The 20,381-nt window shown below is 42.7% G+C and overlaps 1 protein-coding gene across 4 annotated transcripts in view; it reads right to left on the bottom strand.

Annotated features, from left to right (window-relative positions):
* PLEKHA2 (pleckstrin homology domain containing A2) overlaps positions 1 to 20,381 on the bottom strand; it is a 110,441-nt gene that overhangs the window by 80,198 nt on the left and 9,862 nt on the right. Inside the window, exon 1 of one of the 4 annotated variants that reach the window (XM_070952466.1) lies at positions 3,739 to 3,810. The exons of the other annotated variants lie outside the window; for them this stretch is intronic. The gene's annotated coding sequence lies outside the window, so the exon portion shown is untranslated. Of the gene's footprint in view, positions 1 to 3,738; positions 3,811 to 20,381 lie in introns of those variants that run through there. 4 annotated transcript variants of the gene reach the window in all.

Raw genomic sequence — 20,381 nt, 5'->3', positions numbered from 1 at the left:
ATACTTTCCAGAGTTTGTCTGGAATGGTATAGGGTCTCTTCCTTGAGCAGGGGGTTGGACTAGAAGACCTCCAAAGGTCCCTTTCACCCTTATTATTCTATATTCTTAGAACCTGGATCTTTCCACTCCATGCAGTGCCTTCATCACTAGACTATCCTAGATTTTGGGCTGCAATGAAGGTTGGCCCAGAGTCTCCCAGGAAGCTTTCATATCTGAAGAAGGAGTAGAAGGAAGACTCCTAGGATCCTCCACTTCTACGTCAGCATTTTTACCACTCTTCTATCCCGACTCTTGGTACAGGAAAGATAGTCTGATCCAAAGTTTCCAGAAATCTAGAACCTAGATTTCCTATAAAACATACGATGAACGGTTGCAGGAACTGGGCATGGCTAGTCTAGTGAAGAGAAGGACCAGGAGACATGAGAACAGTTTTCCAATATTTGAGGGGCTGCCACAGAGAGGAGGGAGGTCAAGCTATTTTCCAAGGCATCTGAAGGCCAGACAAGGAATAATGGATGGAAACTGATCAAGGAGAGATTCAACCTAGAAATGAGGAGAAACTTTCTGACAGTGAGAACTATCAACCAATGGAACAGAAGTTGCCTTCAGAAGTTGTGGGAGCTTCATCACTGGAGGCTTTCAAGAAGAGACTTGATTTGTCAGAAATGGTATAGGGTCTCCTGCTTGGGACTTATATAAGGTCCCTTCCAACTCTGTTAATCTGTTAAAATATCTGTTAAGAAACGAACTTTTAATAGCTTTCTCGCTCTGCAACCACTCACATCCAGTACTTTCATGCCATTCTCCACGGCATTTCCTGAGTTTCATAAAGATTTAAGCAAATGCATGCAAATTTCTTTTGATTAAACCAAAATTCCTCTATTGGTGGGAATTACAGAAGGACCTTGAGAGAGAGATACCCTTTCAAGACAAACTCCATAGCTAGTAAGGACACCATCTCCATCCTGCAGTTTTTCAAGCATTAATGAAGATTAAAACTGACGTTTCAATCCTGATCTAGACAGCCATGGAACTCCGCTTTCCAAAAATGCTTCATCTTAGCAAAATGAGCAAGTGAATAATACGCCAGATTGTTCCTTGATGTTTTAGTCAACAAGTATTTTTTTTTTTACAAGTTAACAGCTCAAGAGGCACTGGAGTTTGACATTTTTTGAAAAAAGGGAAGGACTGTGTATTATGCAAACCAGTTGTACTAACTAAATGGTTTATCGTGCTCCTTTGGGGACCTCTCACCTCCTTATTTTGCATAGGGTTTTTTTTCCCCCCGAATAAATTTATAGTTGAATGCTCTTTCGCACAAAAAACGCCATGATTATTTGGGTTGTAAAAAAAACAACAACCAGTAAATCAATGGTTATCTTCATATAGCACGCCAAACCTGCTGATTGAATGATCTCATTTTCTGGATTCCCATGAAGCTCAATATGTCAAGCTAAATCACAACAAAATAATCTAGACTAATACTAATTGCAGAAATGAAAAGATGGGAGCGATGACCTGCAGGTTAATCCTCGATTTACAACCATAATGGAGCCCAAAATTTCTGTTGCTAAATCAGAAATTTGTTCGGTAAGTTTTTGCCTCATTTTATGACTTTTCTTGCCATATTTGTTAAGTTAATAACATGGTTGTTATTAGTTTGCAAAAAGTGATTACATGGCCCTGGGACTCTTCAACCATCATAAATATAGAGGAATACAGAAATACAGAGGAATTATTGAGTCCGTCATCTGCACCTCTATAACTGTCTGGTTTGGCTCTGCAACCCAACAAGACAGACACAGACTTCAGAGGATAATTAGAACTGCAGAAAAAACAATGGCTACCAACCTGCTTTCCATTGAGAACCTGTATACTGCACGAGTCAAAAAGAGGGCTGGGAAAATATTTACAGACCCCTCGCATCCTGGATGTAAATTGTTTCAACTCCTACTCTCAAAATGACGCTATAGAGCACTGCACACCAGAACAACTAGACACAAGGACAGTTTTTCCCCAAACGCCATCACTCTGCTAAACAAATAATTCCCTCAACACTGTCAAACTATTCACTAAGTCTGCATTACTATTAATCTTCTCATCGTTCCCACCACCCATCTCCTTCCACTTATGACTGTATGTCTGTAACTTTGTTGCTTGTATCCTTACGATTTATATTGATATTGTTTCCTGATTGCTTATTTGTAACCTATGACTATCATTAAGTGTTGTACCTTATGATTCTTGATGAATGTGTCTTGTCTTTTATGTATACTGAGAGTGTATGCACCAAAGACAAATTCCTTGTGTGTCCAATCACACTTGGCCAATAAAGAATTCTATTCTATTCTATTCTAAATATGAACCAGATGCCAAGCATCTGAATTTTAATCACAGGTTCACGGGGATGTTGCAACGGTCGTAAGTGTGAAATAAGTCAGCTTTTTGAGGGCCGCTGTAAATGAACTATTGAAACTTGAGAACTATCTGTATATGATTCCTATTAACACTTAAAAAGACAGAGCTAGGTTTCTTGTTTCTTTTTAATAATACTGTGTGGATCCTTTCTTCTTCCTTTTTAGTTTGTTTTTATCAGGATCATACATCCTTTTTACGGAGTGATACAGTGGCCTAGAGGTGGAACTTTTGCCTCACAATCAGAAGGCTGTGAGTTTGATCCTAGATAGAGGCAGATATTTGTCTCTCTGGGCACAATGAGATAAGTCTGCCGCATACACATTTTACATTTTATCTTCCCTATTTGTCTTGTTCTTTATTTCTGCTCTCGAGCCATTCATACCATTTGTTCCAAATTGTACAGTAATCTGTCTCTTCTTTTTCTTTAATTTCTTTTGTTAACTTTTGTTAACAAATATATATATTTATATATTTGTTTTTCTTTTAGCCAGGTTTCTCCTACGTAACCAAGATTTTTCTTTCTACAGCCCTAGCTCAGTGGAGTCACATCCACTCGATTCTGGGCTTTTTTCCTTCTGGCAGCCAGAATATATAATATATATACATATATATATCTTAGCTAATTGTTTTAAGGGAAAAAAAGTTAAGGATTAATGGGTTTTTCAGGCATCTGAAACAAATGTATAGAAATGTATAAGATTAAGGCTATTAGGATTAGAAAATACATTGTAATCAGTCAAAAAGGGCACAATGAAGAAAATGAAACAATATAAGAGGCATGGAGGGGGGAAGTCACAGTGGAAAGCAGACCACGAAGAAACATTTGTTAAAAAGAGGATACATTTATATGTTGTATGTAATATGTTTGTCATAATGGGTAGTAATAAAACAATAAAACTTTTTTTTTTTTAAAGAGAATATATCTGCTGCAAACTCTGTATTGGCAACAGGAAGGGCATCCGCCAGTAAATGCTCAGCTCCATTCAGTTGTCCCGACTCCACCCCGCAAGGGATTATGAGGTCATTAAACATCAAAGAAGAAGAAGATACATCCTTTTTACTCCCTTCTTGGTGATTGTATCACTTCTGTTGTGCCTTTTTAAATCTGTTTTATAGTTTAATAATAATAATAATAATAATAATAATAATAATAATAATAATAATAATAATAATAATAATAATAAATAATAATAATAATAATAATAAATAATAATAAAAAGTGGGACTTTAGGATTCAGACTGACAGGCACTTGGTCCACAACATACCTGACATAACAATAGTTGAAAAGAAAAAAGTATGGTTCATTGACATTGCAATACCTGGTGATGCACGGATTGAAGATAAGCAGCAAGAAAAAATCACAAAGTACCGGGTCTTGCAAATTGAAGTTGAGCGACTGTGGAAAAAGAAATCGTGTGTTGTCCCGATTGTAATTGGAGCCCTTGGAGCAATACCCAAAGGGCTACCCCGCTATTTAGAAATTCTAAATTTGCCAGACTTGAACATTTTGACTCTACAAAAAACCACCTTACTCGGAACAGCTTACGTCCTCCGACGATACTTTAACAGTTCCTAGGTCCTTGGTTAGGACTTGAGCTGCTGAGCTATTAACCAGCCTCAAAGGCTGTGAATCTCACTAAAGATTAAATAATAATAATAATAATAATAATAATAATAATAATAATAATAATAATAATAATAATAATAATAATAATAATAATTTTATTTCTATACCGCCCTTCTCCCGAAGGACTCAGGGCGGTGTACAGCCTGATTAAAAGCACAAAGACAGACAAAATTTAAAAATAGTTAAAATTATTAAATAATTGGCTCAATTATAAAACCCCCAATTTAAAATCCCACATTTAAAACTAATTAAAATCTTTACATTGATAGCCCGGCCTGGCAGAACAACAAGGTTTTGAGGGCACAGCGAAATACACAGAGATCGGAGATCTTACGCATTTCCGGGAGCAGTTCATTCCACAGGGCAGGGGCACCAAGAGAGAAGGCCCTCCCCCTGGGTGTCGCCAGCCGACATAATTTGGTCGATGCCACCCTGAGGAGACCCTCTCTGTGGGAGCGGACTGGCCGGTGGGAGGCTACTGGTGGCAGAAGACGGTCTCGAAGTAAAAGCATGTGAAGACACAGGTTAACACAAGCCAAGCTATGTTGGACGAACACCTCAGCGCTGGCTTCACTGACTGTTAAGCAGACACAGCCCATAATAAGTCAATACTCCAAGCATAACATATTCCCTGATGCGTTCTTTAAAAGCATGGGTAATAGAAGCAGGAGAACGGACTGCCTCTCAGATGTTGCCAAGCCAAAGTTTGGAAACGTTTCTAAGGAGCAGAGTTATGGAATAAACCTCCCACCGATGCCATGTGTGCCATGGTGTTGCATTTGCAACACTCGTGGCATTTGCGTGATGACATTCTGGTGTGCGAGATGTTGCTGGTTCCTCACACCAAGAGGTCACAAGGACCTTGACCCTCTTCGATAGAGCTTAAGGGTTTTTGCAATATATGGGCAGTCCTCCACCGCAACTGAGCCCAAAATTTCCACTGCTAAGCAAGACAATTGTTAAGTGAGTTTCGCCTCATTTTACAAACTTCCTTGACACCATTGCTAAGTGAATCACTGCAGTTATTCAGTCATAAATACATGCCAGATGTTGGCGATGTGAGTGTGAAGATGCTATGTATTTTCATATATGGTGGACATGTAAAAAAATTAAGGCTTTTTGGATAAAAATATGGTGGATTATTCAAAATATTTTAAAGAAAAAGATTAAATTTACACCACAGTTTTTTTTGTTGGGAATAGTTACGGATTGTACTGTAATAGAGACTAAGTTGGTTTTAAATTTAATAACAGCAGCCAGGTTACTGGTGGCACAGTATTGGAAGAAGGAAGATCCACCTACTATTGAGGAATGGACATTAAAAGTCGCGCATCTGGCAGAGATGGCAAAAATTTCATCATACCTCAAAGACCACTCCAAGAAAAGATATATATCGGAATGGAAAAGATGGATTGACTATATTCAAAACAAGTATCAGACTAAAAAGTTTCATATAGTTTATGAATGAAACATTCTTAATTTTTTAGTTTATGTTTATAGTGTTTTGAGTTATAAGGAGTTAAAGACCTAGAAAGAATTTGAAGCCAACAAATTGTTAGCATATTTTAGTTTTATGTTTGTGGATGCCATACCCTGTGCTTGTTCTGGGAAGTCTAGGGAGGGGGTGGGGGGGAGGGGGAGGGGGGAGGGTGGAGGGGTGGGAGGGGGGGAGAAAATGTTTGTATCTTTTATAAAACTTTTCAATAAAAATAAATAAATACATGCCAGGTGCCAAGCAACTGAATACTGTCCACGGGAATGCTGCAACGGTCATAAGTGTGAAAAACGATCGTAAGCCACCTCTTTCAGCGCCGTTGTAACTTCAAACAGTCGCTGAACAAAGTCAAGGACTAGCTTCAAATCTTTTACCTTCGAACGGGCACCTTGGACATCAGAATGATTTCGTGAAGATGACGGGTTTGAGTTCTTCTTTCAGTGACTCAGATTTTTGTAACAGAACAGGTTTCTCTTTTGTGGCTGAAGAGGCCAGTCCAAAACTGGAGGAGCTACCACAAGCCACATCTGTTGTTTCATTCCTTCATGGCCAAACGTCGGGCTCTTTGGAGCTGATGCTTGTGCTAAATCTGCCAACAAGGACTAGTAGCAGCAGAGCCTTGCTTTAGAGTGGGTGTCAGCAACCTGCGGCTCCGGAGCCACATGTGGCTCTTTGGGCCCTCTGCTGTGGCTCCCTGTTGGGTGATCCCACCACTGGCTGGCCCCGCCCCTCACCTTCCCCTCCCAGTCACTCCTTGCCTGGCCTGAGAAGGTAAGGGCGATGGCGGGAGATGGAGAAGTGGCCGGGGCAGAGACAGAGAGATACAGAGAGAGGGGGAGAGAGAGAGAGATAGCGAGATACAGAGAAGGGGGGGAGAGAGAGAGACACAGAGAGAGGGGGGAAAGAGAGAGACGTAGAGAGACACACAGAAAGAGAGAGAGAGAGACACACACAGAGAGAGAGGTGGAGAGAGAGAGACATAGAGAGATATAGAGAGAGGTGGAGAGAGACAGAGAGAGAGGGTGGGAGAGAGGCACACACACAGAGAGAGCTGGAGAGAGAGAGACATAGAGAGACACAGAGAGAGGGGAGAGAGAGACATAGAGAGACACAGAGCGAGGTGGAGAGAGAGAGACAGAGAGAGACAGAGAGAGAGAGGGAGAGAGAGACATAGAGAGACACAGAGAGAGGGGGGAGAGAGAGAGAGATAGCGAGATACAGAGAAGGGGGAGAGAGAGACACAGAGAGAGGGGGGAAAGAGAGAGAGACGTAGAGAGACACACAGAGAGAGGGGGAGAGAGAGAGAGACAGAGAGAGAGGTGGAGAGAGAGAGACATAAAGAGATACAGAGAGAGGTGGAGAGAGACAGAGAGAGACAGAGAGGGAGGGTGGGAGAGAGAGACACACACAGAGAGAGAGGTGGAGAGAGAGAGAGACAGAGAGACACAGAGAGAGAGGGGGAGAGAGAGACATAGACACAGAGCGAGATGGAGAGAGAGAGACATAGAGAGAAAGAGAGAGAGAGACATAGAGAGACACAGAGAGAGGGGGGGAGAGAGAGGGAGAGAGGGGGGGAAGGAAGGAGGGAGTGGGAAAAGAGAGAGATGTCAAAAGGGTTTTGTGGTTCCCGGTGTTTTTTAACAACCGGTTCTCTGCCCTAATGACTGGCTGGGTAGGCGTGGCTGGGGGGGGGTCATGTGACTGGTGGAAATGAGTGACATCGAGTTGGCCACGCCCACTCAGGTTTTGTGGCTCCCGGTGTTTTCTTTTCTGTGGGAAACGGGTCCAAATGGCTCTTTGAGTGTTTAAGGTTGTAGACCCTTGCTTTAGAGCAGTGGTCTGGTACTCAAAAGTGCTTTTTCAAAAGGCCACTGGATTGTTTTTTTTTCCTCTTGGGGAAGAAGAACAAAATGTTTCATTTCTCATCCAAGAAACTTCATCAGTTGTGATGAGGGGGGGAGAGAGGGAGGGAGGATAGGTACTGACAGTTGAGACTGGGGGATGGAAGTTTCTTGGATGAAGTTTCAACTGATGAAATTTCTTGGATGAGAAACGAAACGTTTTGTTCCTCTTCCTCAAGGGAAAAAAACAGTCCAGTGGCCTTTTGAAAAAGAAAACAAAAAAAAACATTTTGGACACAACTATGACCTGGATGACTGAGAATCTCCACAGACATTCATCCTTGGTAGCTTTAAGATGGGTGCTGGCTGTCAGGTTTCGATGCTATCTCAAAATAAATGAATTTCCAAACTGCCGATCTTTAAGGAAATTTTCTCTTTATTCGAGCACAGCAATCTGATCCTGACTCTTTCGCAGTCAGTACTGACCTTTGCCCCCCCAATCCCTCCCTTTCCGATCCCCAATTCTCTGCTTCTCATTGGCTAACTTCCAAGTCACTTTCCTGATCCCTTCTTCGTCAGATCACAGAAATGTCTCCCCCCCTCTCCCATCTCCGAGGAGACAGAATCTTCAAAGGGATTTAGTAGGCACAAGTTCAGGTTTCTCCTCCCTTTATTATATGTCAGTGCTGGGACGCTGACACTGGCTTTGCTGGTGGGGAATTCTAAGAGGTCCACCCATCTTAAACTACCAAAGTGGAGAAACACTGCCTTCGAGTTAAGTTCCTCCCCACTGGACTTTCCAAACTTCTTGGAACTGCCACCCTGAGAATTTTCAGACAACTTGGTGAAGAGGAATTGCAACCTCAACATTTCTGAAGGACACCGGATTCTGGAGACCAGCCTAAAATCCAAGGCCAACCAACTGCGTGATATCAGAAAAATGAGCCCTTTCTCACACACTTTCCTTCCACAAAGCCTTAGGGACAATCATCAGCCAAATACATTGCTCTTTCAAAAGGTTCAAAATACTTTCTGCAAATTATTGCCCTTTTTAAAAATCATACGGCTAGACAATGGAATCTAGCATGCCAATCAACCTTGGCAACTTTAAGACTTGTGGACTTCAACTTCCAGATACTTGAGACTCTAGAAAGAGTGCAGAGAAGAGCAACCAAGATGATTAGGGAACTGGAGGCTCAAACATACGAAGAACGGTTGCAGGAACCGGGCCTAGCTAGTCTAGTGAAGAGAAGGACCAAGGGAGACATGATAGCAGTCTTCCAATATTTGAGGGGCTGCCACAGAGAGGAGGTGGGGGCTCAAACTATTTTCCAAAGCACCTGAAGGCCAGACAAGGAATAATGGATGGAAACTGACCAAGGAGAGATTCAACCTAGAAATAAGGAGAAATTTTCTGACGGTGAGAACAATCAACCCATGGAACAGAAGTTGCCTATGGGAAGTTGTGGGAGCTTCATCATTGGAGGTTTTCAAGAAGAGACTGGACTGCCGACTGTCAGAAATGGTGTAGGGTCTCCTGCTTGAGTGGGGGGTTCGACTAGATGACCTACAAGGTCCCTTCCAACTCTGTTAATCTGTTAATAATTGCCCGGTTTATGCCCTTCTGCACCTTAACATGGTTTTCTCTGGCTTCGCCTTAATTTGTGATGCAAACTCAGCTGCTGGATAGGTTTCAAATCAGGTTTCAGGGTTTCCCACAATTTGCAAGCCACAATTAAAGACAGACCATCATATGTCCTCCTACGCTCAACCTGACACCTACCATATGGAGTCGTCAGCATCTGAGGTTTCTGCAGCTCAACGGTTTCATTGTACATCATTATAGAGCAGAGGTCTTCAACCTTGGCAACTTTAAGACTTGTGGACTTCAAGGGTCAGGAGTGTGAAAAACGGTCGTAAGTCCTGCCTGCACGTCTAAAAGTTCCCTAACTTTCTTTAAAGCACTGCTTGCACTCCCTGGCTCCAGCTGGTCCAGAATGTGGCCGCGCGGGTGGTTTTGGGCGCAACTCGTTGTGCCCACGTGACACCTCTCCTGCGCGAGCTGCACTGGCTCCCAGTGGTCTTCCAGGTGCGATTCAAGGTGTTGGTCACCACCTTTAAAGCGCTCCATGGCATGGGACCCAGGTACCTTTGAGACCGCCTTCTGCCACCAATAGCCTCCCACCGGCCAGTCCGCTCCCACAGAGAGGGCTTCCTCAGGGTGCCATTGGCCAAGTTATGTCAGCTGGCGACACCCAGGGGGAGGACCTTCTCTGTGGGAGCCCCTGCCCTGTGGAATGAACTGCCCCCGGAAATACGTAAGATCTCCGACCTCAGGGTATTTCGTTGTGCACTCAAGACCCTGTTGTTCCGCCAGGTTGGGCTATCAACATAACCATTTTAAATTGGGTTTTAAATTCCTGGGGTTTTAAATTGAGCCGAATTCATTTAATAATTTTAAACTATTTTAACTGATGTTGTCTTGTGTTTTTAATAGGCTGTACACCGCCCTGAGTCCTTCGGGAGAAGGGCGGTATAGAAATAAAATTATTCTATTCTATTCTATTTGCTTAGCCTCCGTTTTTAACAGCTGCTGGGCCAGTCATGTTGAACAAGGATAAACGATGTTCAAGCAGAAACTATATTTGCTTTACAAAAAGTTAAAAAAAAAAAAGAGAGATAGAGAGAGATTAAAATAGGTCATCAGTTCCTTTTAAGAGAGGATCAGAGGTGTTGAGGCAACATAAGCCCCACTGCTCGGTCATCCATCCGGAGAGAAAGGGTGGGGGAAGCTGGCTGATTGATATTGTGATATTACCGCTTTTGCAAATGCAACTTCCTTTTATGAAATTCTGCTGCGCGTATGTGCCTCATGGCACAAACCCAAGTTGTGCACGCACACAAATATTCTTGCCATTACAAATTCACCGGCCACATACTGTGCAAACAGCCAACGACCCACTTTGCAAATGTTGTACCGGGGGAAGCACTTATCCCTGCAAACACCCACCCACCCCCCTTCAATAAAACCGTCACCACCACCCAACAGAAGATATTAAAATCATCATCATCATCATCATCATCATCATCATCATCATCATCAAAGACTTTGGAAGCCACATTTAGCTTGCCGAGCGGAGAGTCAAGTTTTCTCTTTAAAATCTTTAAAATGATTTTGATGCAAATGAACGTTGACACCAAATTTGTTTCTTCGTATCTATATATAGGCATAAGAGAAGGGGGAGGGAGGAGGGGAAGGAGAGGGAGAGAGAAAGAGAGGGAGGGAGGGAGAGGGGGAGAGAGAGAAAGAGAGGGGGAGGGGGGAAGGAGAGAGGGGGAGGGAGGGGAGAGAGAGAAAGAAAGAGGGAGGGAGGAGGAGGGGGAGAGAAAGAGAGAAGAGAGAGGGGAGAAGGAGGGGAGAGAGAGAGAAAGAGAGAGGAAGGGAGGGGGAGGGAGGGGGAAGGAGAGAGAGATAAAGAGAGGGGAGGGGAGAGAAAGATAGAAGAGAGGGGAGAGGAAGGGAGGGAGAGGGAGAGGGAGAGAAAGAGATAGGGAGAGGAGGGGGAGAGAAAGAGAGACGAGAGAGGGGGAGGGGGAGAGAGAGAAAGAGAATGAGGGAGGGAGGTGGAGAGAGAGAGGGAGGGAGGAAGGGGGGAAAGAAAGAGAGAAGAGAGGGGGGAGGGAGGGGGAGAGAGAGAGAGGGAGGGAGGGGGAGAGAGAGAAGAGAGGGGGGAGGGGGAGAGAGAGAAATAGAGAGAAAGGGAGGGGGAAGGAGAGAGAGAGAGAGAGAAAGAGAGAGGGGGAGGGGGAGAGAAAGAGAGGGAGGGAGGGAGGGGGAGAGAGAGAAAGAAGGGAGAGAGAGAGAGAGAGAGAGAGAGAGAGAGAGAGAGAGAGAGAGAGAGTTGAGAGACTGTACTTCCTTTCCCAGGTAAATAGATTCATCAACTGTCATTTGCACAGCTATTTGTGATATCTAAATGACTAAAAGGTCCATTCAATCTGTCTGCATTCAATTCTCAATTACTCCTGACCCAGGTAACAAGAGCCAGATAGCAAATCAGCCGTGGAGGTTTGCAGAAGTATTAAAAACCTTTAAAGGAAACAGAAAGAATTAATACTTAAGACGGCAAGACAACCCAAGGAGAACAAAGCAATTTTCTTGGGGACAAAGTGCCTGCTATTTACTGGAGGGGAAGTAAAGCAGAAGAAGAAGAAGAAAAAAAAAAAAAAAAGAGAGAGAGAGAGAGAGAGAGAGAGAGAGAGAGAGAGAGAGAGAGAGAGAGAGGGAGGGAGGATTGGATTCAAAAGTCTTCCAAGAAAGTAATCTGAACCCTGCCATATAAAACTATTTTTTTTTTTCTCTGAAGATCAAAATCCGGTCAGGAAACAACGTTCCCAAGATATACAATTTGGAAAAGATTTCTTCTAACAAAAACGCTTTTTCTCTTTATTTGAAGCAAAATCTCTGGCCTCATCAGGCCCAGAGTCCACTGGAGCGGGTAGCTATATCAAATCCAATAATTCCATCGGAATCACAAAACATAGCGCAGGTTTTGTTCAAGGGATATGGTGTTTTTTTTTTCTTTTCTTTTAAGATTTTATTGCTTTTCAATTGTTCACATTTTGTTACTGCTTATTAAACACCGCGTGGTCCGGGTTTATGTAATTGTTTAACAGTACAGATGACATTCTTAATCTCCATCTCTTTTTTCAAACCACTGGTAAAATCAAGTCCACGTTTGATAATATTCTGTCTCTTCTTTCTGTTTAATCTGTAAATCTGTCCATTTCTGCACAATCTAGTATCTTCCTAATGATCTCTTCGTCTCACGGTGTTTTTTTTCATTTTTCCAATATTGGGCGAATATAATCCTCGCTGCTGAGACGTGCAATATTAAATATATATCAAGTTTTTGATATATATTTATCAATATATTTAGAATATATTTTACATGCGGCCCTCCCGAGCTCCGTTTTCACTGGCAGAGGGTTGCAGGAGGCTGTCGCAGCCAAAAACGGAGCTCAGGAGCCCGTTTTTCTGGTAGAGGCAACACAGGGCCAATCCTTTACTGTTTCCAAGCCGGCCCCGCCTGGAATAGATGCTTTCAAATGGATGCATTCTTCAACATCAGAGATTTTTTTGAAAATATTGTACAGGCAATTGTCTTATTGACCACAAGGCCAGAATTTCTGTGGCGAAGCAAGGCGGTTGTTAAGTGAGTCACACCCACTTTTATGATCCTTTATGAGGCGGTTCTTAAGCAAATCATTACACTTAAGTCAGTGTTTCTCAACCTTGGTAGCCTGAAGATTCAACTCCCAGAATCCCCCAGCCAGCAGCGTGTGAGAACAGTTAACCAGTGGAACAGCTTGCCTTCAGAAGTTTGTGGGTGTTCAAACACCGGTGGTTTTTAAGAAGAGATTGGACAACCATTTGTTTGAAATGATATAGGGTTTCCTCCTTGAACAGAGCTAGAAGACTTCCAAGGCTCCTTCTAACTCTCTTAGTCTGGTTATTCTGTTAAATGGGAAAAGGTGGTTTCATTCATTAGAGACCTTCAAATTTCTAGGTTCTACCATATCTCAAGACCTAAAATGGACACCTAACATTCAAAAAGGTCATCAAAAAAGCACAACAAAGAATGTTCTTTCTGCACCAACTCAGAAAGCTCAAACAGCTGCTGTTACAGTTCTACCGAGAAATTATTGAGTCTCTCATCTGCACCTCCATAACTGTCTGGTTTGGTTCTGCAACCCAACGAGACAGAGACAGACTTCAGAGGATAATTAGAACTGCAGAAAAAAACAATGGCTACCAACCTGCCTTCCATGGAGGACCTGTATGCTGCACGAGTCAAAAAGAGGGCTGAGAAAATATCTACAGATTCCTCAGATCCTGGACATAAATTGTTTCAACTACCCTCAAAACGAGGCTATAGAGCACTGGACACCAAGACAACTAGACACAAGAACAGCTTTTTCCCGAACGCCATCACTCTGCGAAACAACTAATTCCCTCAACACGGTCAAACTATTCACTAAGTCTCTATTACTATTACTATTAATCTTCTCATCGTTCCTACCATTCATCTCCTCCCACTTATGACTGCATGACTGTAACTTTGTTGCTTGTATCCTTACAATTTATATTGACTGTTTCCTAGTATGGTTTGATTGCTTATTTGTACCCTATGACTATCATTAAGTGTTGTACTTTATGATTTATTGACGTATCTTTTATGTATACTGAGAGAGTGTGCACCAAGACAAATTCCTTGTGTGTCCACACACTTGGCCAATAAAGAATTCTATTCTATTCTATTCTAAATATGAACCAGATGCCAAGCATCTGAATTTTAATCACAGGATCACGGGGATGTTGCAACGGTCGTTAAGTGTGAAATAAGTCAGTTTTTTGAGGGCCGCTGTAACTTTGAATGGTCACTAAATGAACTATTGAAACTTGAGGACTACCTGTATATGATTTCTATTAACACTTAAAAAGACAGAGCTAGGTTTCTTGTTTCTTTTTAATAATACTGTGTGCTTATTTGTACCCTATGACTATCATTAAGTGTTGTACCTTATGATTCTTGATGAACGTATCTTTTATGTATACTGAGAGCGTATGCACCAAGACAAATTCCTTGTGTGTCCACACACTTGGCCAATAAAGAATTCTAATTCTGTTGGCAAAGCATTGAAACCTCCAGCTACAAAAAAAAAAAACTTTTGGATGAACGCAACAGTTAAGCTAATCCTCTTTCATTCCAGGGACCGCTGCCAAGTTCCTAAGTGTCTCCAGTCTGCTTAGCTTCCTCTCCTAATGTTCAACCACAGTGACTTATCGATTGGAAAGGAGGAAGACGCCTGCAATGCACACATAGAGATCGACTAACCTTTGCCCAGGACAGAAATAGTGGGAAGGAAAGAGGAACAGTCGGATGCAAAAGCAACAGCTAAAGAAAGAAAAAAACTACTCTCTTTCTCAGCTATTTGTGCCCAGACATATTTACCTAGCAAAGCTGAGTAACCTTAAAATAAGTTTTTCCCAAGGCTGCAGATAAAGCATGGATAGATTATATATGGGTACCAGGATGTTGTTTTTTTTCCTTCAAAAGCATATAACACAGGTGCAAGATAAGCAGCAAGTTAATCAGCAGAATGTTAAAAGTGGAAGTTTTTTTTTTTTCTTCTTCTAACCTGGGGACGTCACTAAATTTGACATGTCAAAAAAAAAAAAGAGCCTTGGTGGCATAGCAGACTAAAGCACTGTTAAGTAACACCAGCTGCCTGCAATTACTGCAAGTTCAAATCTCACCAGGCTCAAGGTTGACTCAGCCTTCCATCCTTTCGAGGTAGGTAAAATGAGGACCCGGATTGTGGGAGCAATAAGCTGACTTTGTATAAAAAAGAACACCGCTTGGGGGGGGGGTGCGAAAGCCCTACTAAGCAGGTATATACAAAAGTATGAAGGCTATTGCTTAACGCATTGTAAGCCGCCCTGAGTCTCTGGAAAAGGGTGGCATATAAATCGAACCACCTGCGACCATCCCAGCCTATTCTTGACAAGCAAAGCCAATGCCGACACCAGATTTGCTTAACAACTGCATGATGCATTTAACAAACGTGACTAAAACGAACTTAAAAACCAGGCAACTGCCTCGATTAGCGATAGAAATTCTGGTCCCACTTGTTGTCATAGGTCAAGGTTGATCTGGAACTGGGGGGAAATGGAGGAAGGACTGTGATCTACCCTGTTTTCCCAAAAATAAGACCCAACCGGAAAATAAATCCTAGCATGATTTTTCAGGATGCTTGTAATATAAGTCTACCCCCAAAATAAGCCCAAGTTAAGATTGTCAGCCAGATGGGTGCATTTAGTACCATATTTCCCCCAAAATAAGGCCTAACCAGAAAATAAACCCTAATGCGTCTTTTGGAGCAAAAATTAATCTAAGACCGGGTCTTATTTTTGGGGAAACACGGTAGGCTGCCCTGAGAAAAAGCAAAATATAAATTATTAAATCGTGATCCAAGATGTGCCTCATTCAAAACCAGTTTTGCTAAGTGCCACATGCACGAACCCTCTGACCCCTCAGTACAGTCCTCAGCATTGAAGATCTGTTAGAAACTTCTCTCCCCTTCCGTCAACCCAACTACAAGGAAACCCAACTGATGTAATGTAGGGCGGCCCTTTGAAGCCCCGCGGCAAGAGTTTAAACAGTTTTTTTTCCTTCTAGCCGATCAGCTGGGACTCGGGAGGCAGCGAATAGATTGGGGGCGGGGCCAAATAAAAGGTAAGAATAACATGGGGGGCGGGGGCAGGAGGGCCCAGCTCCCAAACAAAGAGAACCAATTTGGTGACATCATATCGTCACCCGCTACCGGTTCGGCCGAACCGGAAGGAACCCACCACTGCTGCAGACCAGGTCTCAGCTGTGTTTGGCAAGACTAAGCTTCTCTTCTTGTTCAATCTGCTGAGCAAAAGAGAAACAGAAAAGGATGTTTAAAAAAAAAATCCTTTTTTTTTTTTAAAAAAAAGGAGGATGCCAAACAATCAGATTAACAGTTGAAACTGGCCTCAAGGTGAGCAAAAACTCGAATTCTCTCATTGACTCCGTGTGCAGCTTTAGTCCAGCCAGCTGCTCGCTTTCTTTTTCTGCCTAATCTCGCCGGAGATACCGTTAATATGGGACTGCACATCCTGCTTTCAGTTCTCATAGAATGAAAAGAAGTGCCAGACGGCCAAAGGCTGGCAAATTTCAAGGTACAACTGTTCTATTTTGGTGCTATCGGGTTCGTTGGCTGCATGCATGCAGACAAACTGTCAGATAAAGAACAAGGACAAAGCCCAGGGTAAGAGCCCCTCATCCCACGGATTGTAAAATATATGGGCAGTCCTCCACTTATGACCCCAAGTGAGCCCAAAATTTCCATTGCTAAATTGAGCACGTTTTGCCCTATTTTACCAGCTTTCTATATAGAGCCGTGGTGGTTAGAAGGCAGCATTGCAGGCTTAATTCTGCCGACTGCCGGCAGTTCGATTCTGATTCGGCCTTCCATCCTTCTAAGGTCGGGAAAAGGAGGAACCAGATGGTTGGGGTCAATAGGCTGACTCTATAAACTGCTTAGAGAGGGCTGGAAAGCACTGTGTGTCATTGACACTGTGTGTTAATTAGGGCATCTTTCAGAAACTTCACACTGTGAAGCAGTATATAAGTCTAAGTGCTATTGCTATTGTCCTTCCTTCCTTCCTTCCTTCCTTCCTTCCTTCCTTCCTTCCTTCCTTCCTTCCTTCCTTCCTTCCTTCCCTCTGCCCACTGCCAGCAGTTCAATCCTGACCGGCTCAAGCCTTCCATCCTTCCAAGGTGGGTAAAATGAGGACCCAGATTGATGGGGGCAAGTGGCTGACTCTGTAAACCGCTTAGAGAGGGCTGTAAAAGCACTGTGAAGCGGTATATAAGTCTAAGTGCTGTTGCTGTTGCTTTTTTGTTACTGTTGTTATGTGAATCACTGCACTTGTTAAGTTAGTAGCATGGTTGATAACTAAATCTGAGTTCCCCATTGACTTTGCTTGCCACAAAGTCAGAAAAAGTGATCACATGATCCCAGGACACTGAAACCATCCTAAATATGACTCAGTTGTCAAGCATGTGAATTTTGTGACGATAGGGCTAGCAATAGCAATAGCACTTAGACTTATATACCGCTTCACAGTGCTTTACAGCTCTCTCTAAGGTTTAGAGTCTAAGCAGTTTATAGATTCAGCGTATTGGCCCCAACAATCTGGGTCCGCATTTTACCCACCTCGGAAGGGTGGAAGGCTGAGTCAACCTTGAGCCTGGTGCGATTCGAACATCTGGCAGTGAGCTGAATTAGCCTGCAATACTGCATTCTGATAGATTAAGATTGACAGATGATAGCTAGATAGCTAGATAGCTAGATAGGAAGGAAGGAAGGAAGGAAGGAAGGAAGGAAGGAAGGAAGGAAGGAAGGAAGGAAGGAAGGAAGGAAGGTAGGTAAGTAGATAGATCGATAGATAGATAGATAGATAGATAGATAGATAGATAGATAGATAGATAGATAGGAAAGTAGGTAGGTAGGTAGGTAGGTAGGTAGATAGATAGATAGATAGATAGATAGATAGATAGATAGATAGATAGATAGATAGATAGATAGATAGATAGATTGAGATATAACAGAAAGAGATGACAGATAATACACAGATAAATAAATATAGATTAGATAGGTAGGTAGGTAGGTAGGTAGGTAGATAGATAGATAGATAGATAGATAGATAGATAGATAGATAGATAGATAGGAAGGTAGGTAGGTAGATAGATGGATAGATAGATAGATAGGAAGGTAGGTAGGTAGATAGATGGATAGATAGATGGCAGATTGAGATATAACAGAAAGAGATGACAGATGATACACAGATAAATAGATAAATATAGATTAGGTAGGTAGGTAGGTAGATAGATATTAATAGATATTCAGACAGAAACAGAGACAGAGAGATAGAGCGATAGCAATAACACTTAGACTCATATACCACTTCACAGTGTTTTACAGCCCCCTCTAAGCAGTTTACAGAGTTAGCATATTCTCCCAACAACCTGGGTCCTTATTTTACCGACCTCGGAAGGCTGAGTCAACCTTGAGCCGGTTGAGAATCGAACTGCGGAACTGCTGGCAGTCAGCAGAAACAGCCTGCAGTACTGCATTCTAACCGCTGCGCCACCACGGCGCTTATGCTGCAACGGTCACAAATGTGAAAAATGATCATTAGTCACTTTTTCAGTGCTGGTTGTAACTTTGAACAATCACAAACGGATGGTTGTAGGTTGAGAACTACCTATAATTTGTCATTTCGGAATACCTGTAGCTTCAAAAGAGAGCGGAATATAACTTAATTTCCAGGAGGAAAATATTTTTAACTCCCAGAGGGCAGGATGAGGGAAGGTAAGGGCTGTGCATGTGCTAGCAGCAGATGCGTCCAAAGCTTAAACTGAGTTTAGCCAGGCCACAGATGTACAACACCAGTCCGTAATTTCCATCAGATTCAAACACATCTACAGGTGGTCCTCGACTCACAAGAGTTCGTTTAGTGACCATTCAAAGCAGTGGTGAAATGTAAAATTTGTGGGCGTGGCTTGGTGGGGGGGTGTAATATGACTGAGTGGGCGTGGCCAACTTTTAAAAAAAAAACTTTTAAAACCATTTTTTCTACAACCTCTTCGGCTGAAGAGGTTGTAAAGAAAATGCTTTTAAAAGCCTCTGACGATCCCAGTTGACTTGCCTGATCGGCAGAGGTTTTCTTTTTTCTTTTTTAAAGCCTCTGACGATCCCAGCTGACTTGCCTGATTGGCAGAGGCTTTCTTTTTTTTTTTTAAAAGCCTCTGACGATCCCATCTGACTTGCCTGATCGGCAGAGGCTTTCTTTTTTTTTTAAAGCCTCTGACGATCCCATCTGACTTGCCTGATCGGCAGAGGCTTTCTTTTTTTTTTAAAGCCTCTGACGATCCCAGCTGACTTGCCTGATCGGCAGAGGCTTTCTTTTTTTTTTTAAAGCCTCTGACGATCCCAGCTGACTTGCCTGATCGGCAGAGGCTTTCTTTTTTTTTTTTAAAGCCTCTGACGATCCCAGCTGACTTGCCTGATCGGCAGAGGCTTTCTTTTTTTTTTTAAAGCCTCTGACGATCCCAGCTGACTTGCCTGATCGGCAGAGGCTTTCTTTTTTTTTTTTAAAGCCTCTGACGATCTCAGCTGACTTGCCTGATCGGCAGAGGCTTTCTTTTTTTTTTAAAGCCTCTGACGATCCCAGCTGACTTGCCTGATCGGCAGAGGCTTTTTTTCCTTTTAAAAACATTTTTTCTATAACCTCTTCGGCCGAAGAGGAGCATTTCTCCCCTGATTCAAAGTTACAACGGCACTGAAAAAAGTTACTTATAACCGTTTTTCACACTTACGACTGTTGCAACATTCCCATGATCATGTGACTTACGGTCAGATGTTTGACACTGGGTTCACATGTATGTCGTGTCCCGGGGTCATGTGATCATCTTTTGCGCACTTCTGACATCAATGGGGAAGCCTGATTCACTTAACAACCGGGTTACTAATTTAACTGCAGTGATTCACTTAACAAATGTGGCAAGAAAAGTCGTAAAACAGGGGCAAAACTCACTTAACCGATTTCTCACTTAGCAACATAAATTTTGGGCTCAATTGCGGTCGTATGTCGAGTACTCTTGGTGTATCTAGACCCCCCCCCCCAGCCTTGTCCTTGGCAGCTTTCCATGAAAAGGAACTCTTTTCTTTGCCCAATTCTTTCTTTCCCTTCTCTCAATATAACTAGGATGTGTAAGGCGCTGAGTCAGACAGAGAGGAAGGAGAATACGGAGAGGGGTTTAAAATCCCCTTTGCCAGGAATCCCAAACCATGTTAAAAGCTTCCTCACCAGCCACGTGTCTTTGCCAAAAAAAAATAAAGCTGCTTTTAACTCAAGGTTAAAAAACAAATAAACCAAAATTCCGTTTGAGAGGTAGTTTTTTTTAGTGGTTAAAGCAACAACAATGGCTACAAACTGGGGGACCCTGAGTTCTAGCCTTAGGCACAAGCTGGGTGATCTTGAGCCAGTCACTTTCTCTCAGCCCTAAGAAGGAGGCAATGGCAAACCACTTCTAAAACCCCCCAAAAACCACATGTCCAGACAAGTCTCCAAAAATCAGAGGTGATGAAACGGAAGAACAAAAACAACAAAAAAATACTGCATTTAAACTTTTTAGACCAGGGGTCTCCAACTTTAAGACTTGTGGACTTCAACTCCCAGAATTCGGAAGGATGGAAGGCTGAGTCAACCTTGAGCCAGTCAGGATCGAACCGCTGGCAGTGGGCAGAGTTAGCCTGCTATACTGCCTTCTAACAAGTGAGAGGGAGAGAGAGAGGGAGGGAGGGAAGGAAGGAAGGAGGGAGGGAACTCTGGGAGTTGAA

The sequence above is a fragment of the Pituophis catenifer genome, unplaced genomic scaffold (genome assembly GCF_029215685.1).
Source record: "Pituophis catenifer annectens isolate HBS135680 unplaced genomic scaffold, rPitCat1.0.hap2 SCAF_12, whole genome shotgun sequence".
NCBI lineage: Eukaryota > Metazoa > Chordata > Lepidosauria > Squamata > Colubridae > Pituophis > Pituophis catenifer.
This window is presented reverse-complemented; position numbering and strand designations above follow the sequence as displayed.